The sequence below is a fragment of the Pseudonaja textilis genome, unplaced genomic scaffold (genome assembly GCF_049901715.1).
Source record: "Pseudonaja textilis isolate UNSWEBS1 unplaced genomic scaffold, rPseTex1.2 PTEXSCF23, whole genome shotgun sequence".
Classification (NCBI taxonomy): Eukaryota; Metazoa; Chordata; class Lepidosauria; order Squamata; family Elapidae; genus Pseudonaja; species Pseudonaja textilis.
Window position 1 is genome coordinate 530,332 of NW_028262868.1, and position 6,390 is coordinate 536,721.

Genomic DNA, 6,390 nt, shown 5'->3' on the forward strand with positions numbered 1-6,390 from the left:
TTTCCTTCCCCAATTCTCACCCCCAATTCTCACCCCCCCAAATCTCCCCCAATTCTTTCCTTCCCCAATTCTACCCCCAATTCCTCACCTCACCCCCAATTCTTTCCTTCCCCAATTCTCACCCCCAATTCTCACCCCCAAATCTCCCCCAATTCTTTCCTTCCCCAATTCTTACCCCCAATTCTCACCCCAATTCTTTCCTTCCACAATTCTCACCCCCAATTCTCACCCCCAAATCTCCCCCAATTCTTTCCTTCCCAATTCTTCACCCCAATTCTCACCCCAATTCTTTCCTTCCCCAATTCTCACCCCCAATTCTCACCCCCAAATCTCACCCCAAATCTCACCCCAATTCTTTCCTTCCCCAATTCTTAGCCCCAATTCTCCCCCAATTCTCCCCCAATTTTTCCTTCCCAATTCCTACCCCCAATTCTCACCCCAATTCTTTCCTTCCCCAATTCTCACCCCCAATTCTCACCCCCCAAATCTCCCCAATTCTCCCCCAATTCTTTCCTTCCCAATTCTTAGCCCCAATTCTCCCCCAAATCTCCCCAATTCTTTCCTTCCCAATTCTCCCCCGCCAATTCCCCTCACCCCAATTCTCACCCCAATTCTTTCCTCCCCCAATTCTTTCCTTCCCCAATTCTCCCCCCCAAATCTCAACCCCCAAATCTCCCCCAATTCTCACCCCAATTCTTTCCTCCCCCAATTCTTCCCCTTCCCCATTTCCCCCCCAATTCTTTCCTTCCCAATTCTCACCCCAAATCCTCCCCCACCCCCCCACAATTCTCCCCTCCTCCTCCTCCCCCCGTCGGTCCCTTTTTGCTTAATGACTTCCGTGGTGAACCCGGGCGCCGAAGGTTTGGCCGAATTATCACACCTGACCTGGTTTTCCCCTCCTTTCTTCCCCCCATCCTCCTCCTCTTCTCCCCCTCCCCTCCCTTCCCCAGGGATCCCGCCGCTCCTCCGAAACCAGCCTTTTTTTTTCCTTTCCAGGGGGCTGCTGAAATTGGCCCCCACCCCGTCGTCCCCCGAAAAAGGATCGCACGGAAAGAAAGAAAGAAAGAAAGAAAAGAAAACGGTGAGGGCGGCCGATATTTTCTTTTTTTCTCTCTCTCTCTCTCCTTTTTTCCTTCCCTCCTTCCTTCCCTCCCTCCGTTCCGCATGTGACTCTTATTAAATCCCAACTTTTTTGCAAACTTTGGGAGCCAGGAAGAATTTCAGTTTTTTTTTTTTTTTAATTCCTCCGCAGGACTCAAACGGGGCCTTGTTAGAAGAAGATCTCCGGTTTGGGGAGGGGGAGGAAGAAGAAGGGAGAGGGGGCGCCCCGGCGGCGCAGGAAGGATCCTAACCTCTCCCCCCCTACCCCCCAAATTCAACCCTCCCCCCTCCTACACCAGCAGCGGCCGTCCTGGGCTGTGAAAGGGGGCGAGAGGGGGGACACGCCGCACGCGAGTTTTTATTTCTTCTTCTTCTCCTTTTTGCAAAAAGCTGCAAGTAAGTTTGTCACTTTTTTTTGTTCCTGGAGGAGGACGGGGGAGGAAAGAGAGAATAATTTCCTGGCCTGAAGGCAAGGAGGAAGAGGAAAAGGAAGAGGAAGAGGAAGAGAAAGAGGAAGAGGAGGAAAAAATTAACGCCTGAGATCTAGCTCTACTGGAAGTTTGGGGTGTAAGCGATGACAAGAGGGACCGTCCCGTCGAGGCAGACTTTCCGGAGCAAAAAAAAATTAACGCCTGAGATCTAGCTCTGCTGGAAGTTTGGGGTGTAAGCGATGACGCGAGGGACCGTCCCGTCGAGGCAGACTTTCCGGAGCAAAAGATTCCCCTCCCTTTCAAATTAACTACGGCAACGATCCCCTCCGGCTTGATCCGTAGCTAGGAAGGGAGTCTACGGAGTTGGGGCTGGGTGGTGGTGGTGGGATTGTCCCTTTGGGTCTCCTGGGGGAGCCCCTTCCTCTCTGGGTTTGGCCTCCTCGGAGGACCTGGGGAGTAGGGACTTCGGCCGGCCTTGCACCCCCACCCTCCCCTCCGTAGGGGTTAGAGGGATGCAGAGTGGCTGCCTCCCCGGGCCGACAGCCCCCGCCCCGCCCCGCCATGGAGCCTGGAAGCGACCCCTCCGCTCTTGGCCGACGTCCGCCTCTGCGGCTACCTGCGGAAGCAGAAATCCCGACGTCGCCGCTACTTCGTGCTGCGCCGCGGCGGGGAGCGAGGCCCTCCCCGGCTGGAGTATTACGAGAACGAGAAGAAATTCCGGGCCGGGCCCCCTGGGATCGCGACCCAAGAAGACCCTCCCTCTGGAAGGCATCCTGACCGTCAACAAACGGGCCGACGCCCGGCACCCGCACCTGATCGTCCTCTGCGGGCGTGAGGGCACCTTGGGCCTGGCCACCGAGAGCGCCGAGGAGCAGCAGGCTTGGTACCTGGCCCTGATGGAGTTGCGTGGCAAAGGTGAGTGAGTGCCTTGGCTCGCGGCGCCGGAGTCGGACATCCCTTCTGGAGGAGACCAACCGGATGAGGGGCATTTGGTTGGCGGCGGTGGTGGTGGGTTGTTTGAGCCTCAGATCCGATTCGGGGCTCCGTGCCAGCCGGCTTCCATCTGGCGATCCCTCCTGAGGTTACGACCGTATCACCGTATCGTTCATCATCTCCTCCTGGGAGTAGGGTTGTGTGTGTGTGTGTGTGCTCAAGGCCAGGAGGAGACCAACCAGATGGTGGGGCATTTGGGTGGCGGCGGTGGTGGTGGCATTTGAGCCTCAGGTCCGATTCGGGGCCCCGTACCAACCGGGTTCCATGTGGCGATCCCTCCTGAGGTTACGACCGTATCACCGTATCGTTCATTATCCCCTCCTGGGAGCAGGGCTGTGTGTGTGTGTGTGTGTGTGTGCTCAAGGCCAGGAGGAGACCAACCAGATGGTGGGGCATTTGGTGGGTGGTGGGGTTTGAGCCTCAGATCCGATTCGGGGCCCGTGCCAACCGGGTTCCATGTGGCGATCCCTCCTGAGGTTACGACCGTATCACCGTATCGTTCATCATCCCCTCCTGGGAGTAGGGCTGTGTGTGTGTGTGTGTGCTCAAGGCCAGGAGGAGACCAACCAGATGGTGGGTCATTTGGTGGCGGTGGTGGTGGTGGGGTTTGAGCCTCAGATCCGATTCGGGGCTCCATGCCAGCCGGGTCCCATCTGGCGATCCCTCCTGAGGTTACGACCGTATCACCGTATCGTTCATCATCTCCTCCTGGGAGTAGGGTTGTGTGTGTGTGTGTGTGCTCAAGGCCAGGAGGAGACCAACCAGATGGTGGGGCATTTGGTGGGTGGTGGGGTTTGAGCCTCAGATCCGATTCGGGGCTCCATGCCAGCCGGGTCCCATCTGGCGATCCCTCCTGAGGTTACGACCGTATCACCGTATCGTTCATTATCTCCTCCTGGGAGTAGGGTTGTGTGTGTGTGTGTGTGTGCTCAAGGCCAGGAGGAGACCAACCAGATAGTGGGGCATTTGGTGGCGGCGGTGGTGGTGGATTTGAGCCTCAGGTCCAATTCGGGGCTCCATGCCAGCCGGCTTCCATCTGGCGATCCTCCTGAGGTTGTGACCGTATCGTTCATCCTCCTCCTCCTGGGAGTAAGGCTGTGTGTGTGTGTGTGTGTGGCGCCTCATGGCCTACAGGAGACCAACCATATAGTGGGGCATTTGGTGCGGCGGTGGTGGTGGCATTTGAGCCTCAGGTCCATTGGGCTCCATGCCAGCCGCTTCCATCTGGCGATCCTCCTGAGGTTGTGACCGTATCGTTCATCCTCCTCCTCCTGGGAGTAGGGCTGTCGCGCGCGCGCTCATGGCCCACAGGAGACCAACCATATAGTGGGGCATTTGGTGGCGGCGGTGGTGGTGGGCGTTTGAGCCCCAGATGCGATTCGGGGCTCCGTGCCAGCCGACTTCCATCTGGCGATCCCTCCTGAGGTTGCGACCGTATAGTTCATCATCCTCTCCTGGGAGTAGGGCTGTGTGCGTGTGCGTGTGCCTGTCTGTGCTCATGGCCAGGATGCTGCCCAATTCTTCACCTGCCTTGCCTGCACCGCTGCCTCCTTCCTGGCCCCTCTTGGGGGGGCCCCCCTGAGGCCAGGAATCCCACCCCCGCGGAGAGATACACGGGCGCGGCTGCTGTATATTTGGAGTGCATGTGAGAAGGGCCCAGCCCCGGAGCTGTGGCGCTACAGATAAGGCAACCCAAAGCCCATCGTTCCCCCATCAGGCCTGCCTTCCCAGCCCTTCCTCCCCCAAGGGGGGCCCCCTCAAGACTATCCGGCTTGGCCTGAGTGCGGGAAAAATACACGCGCATCCCTTCCAGCTTTGGCCTGGGGGGAATTCCTTCCTCTTGGTCTCTTTCCCCCCTCGCCGCAAGTGAGGGGTGCTTCGAATTCAGGGGAGCCTCCCCGCTGTCTCCCCAATCTCTCCCCCTCCCCTGTGGGGCATCTGGAGGTCAGCTATTCTCGGGGAGGGGGCGTCCCTGACCCCCCTAACGGTGTGGGGCACCTGGAGGTCAGCTGTTTTCGGGGGTCCCTGATCCCCCTAACGGTGTGGGGCACCTGGAGGTCAGCTGTTCTCGGGGAGGGGGTGCCCCTGACCCCCCTAACGGTGTGGGGCACCCGGAGGTCAGCTGTTCTCCGGCGGTCTCCGCTCAACACGGCGGAGTCCGAGGATTTGGGGTGAAAAATGCTAGCGAACACTGATACACACATACACACGTACGCCCATAATTGGGAAGTTAGGCTTGGGGGCCCTTGGCGCTGCCGTGTGCCGTCCCCGCGGTCCAGCCTGCTCCGGACCGGTGGGTGGGGAAGAACCTGAACCCAGGTCCAAACCCAGGTTTGGAAGAGGCGCCAGATGCTGGGCTTCCAGGCTGTGGGAAAGAGCAGGCCCGAGACCTGGACTTTGCTCCCTGGAGAAGAGGGAGGGGAAGGCCTGGTTTGCTGCCGGCCGCCGAAACGGCCGGCCTTGCGTCTCGGTTCCCTGGCCGGGGTGGGGTGTCCAGCCCAGCCGCCGCCACCCGCCGTCTTGCTGCGGTGTGGCTGCGTGGCTGGGTTGCACGTGTGTACCGACAGACCCAGGTCGGGGCTGACTACACAGTGTGCTACTCCGAGAGGGAGGGATCAAGGAGGGAGGGACGGAGGGAGGGTCTCTAGGACCAGCCCCCCTCAGGCCTCTCCCCGGCCCTGCGGTTCCCCGGAACCAACCGGGTCTGCCAGGCCGGGCCGGGCCGGGCCAAGGGTATCCAGCCCGGTGGGGAGAGGAGGGGTCTCCATGGCAACCGCTCCTCCCCTCCTCTTTCTTGGATGGGGAGGAGGACGGGGGGCTGCCTTGGGCTCCCTTATTTCTTTTATTTGTACGGGTTTCTTTTTATTTGATGGATTTCTTTTCGTCGGTCAGTGGCTTGCGAGAGAAACGGTATCAGTCCAAAGATAGTCCTGAATGCGTGGATACTTGTAAGAAAAATAAAAAGAAATAATAGGACAAGGACGGTATAAGTATAAACATAGTTATGAATACATGGAATACATTTAAGAAATATATATAAGATGCATATAGGTTACATATAAGAAAAATAAAAGAAACAACAGGACAGGGACGGTATAAGTATAAACATGGTTATGAATACATGAAATACATTGAAGAAATATATATAAGGTACATATAGGATGCATATAAGAAAAATAAAAGAAACAACAGGACAGGGACAGTATAAGTATAAACATAGTTCTGAATACATGGAATACATTTAAGAAATATATATAAGGTACATATAGGATACATATAAGAAAAATAAAAGAAACAATAGGACAGGGTCAGTATAAGTATAAACATAGTTCTGAATACATGGAATACATTTGAAGAAATATATATAAGATACATATAGGATACATATAAGAAAAAATAAAAGAAACAATAGGACAGGGTCAGTATAAGTATAAACAGTTATGAATACATGAAATACATTTAAGAAATATATATAAGATACATATAGGATGCATATAAGAAAAATAAAAAAGAAATAATAGGACAGGGACGGTATAAGTATAAACATAGTTATGAATACATGGAATATATTGAAGAAATATATATAAGATACATATAGGATACATATAAGAAAAATAAAAAAGAAATATTAGGACAGGGACGGTATAAGTATAAACAGTTATGAATACATGAAATACATTTAAGAAATATATATAAGGTACATATAGGATACATATAAGAAAAATGAAAGAAAGAATAGGACAGGGTCGGTATAAGTATAAACATAGTTATGAATACATGGAATACATTTATGAAATATATATAAGGTACATATAGGATACATATAAGAAAAATAAAAGAAACAATAGGACAGGGATGGTATAAG

General features: G+C 54.2%; 1 long non-coding RNA gene across 1 annotated transcript; it reads left to right on the top strand.

Moving 5' to 3' along the window:
• The first annotated feature begins 951 nt into the window (after positions 1-951).
• On the top strand, positions 952-1,611 carry LOC148123702 (uncharacterized). Its single transcript, XR_015740580.1, has 2 exons — positions 952-1,081; positions 1,253-1,611. It is a non-coding gene; the product is annotated as an uncharacterized LOC148123702 (long non-coding RNA).
• The last annotated feature ends 4,779 nt before the right edge of the window (positions 1,612-6,390 follow it).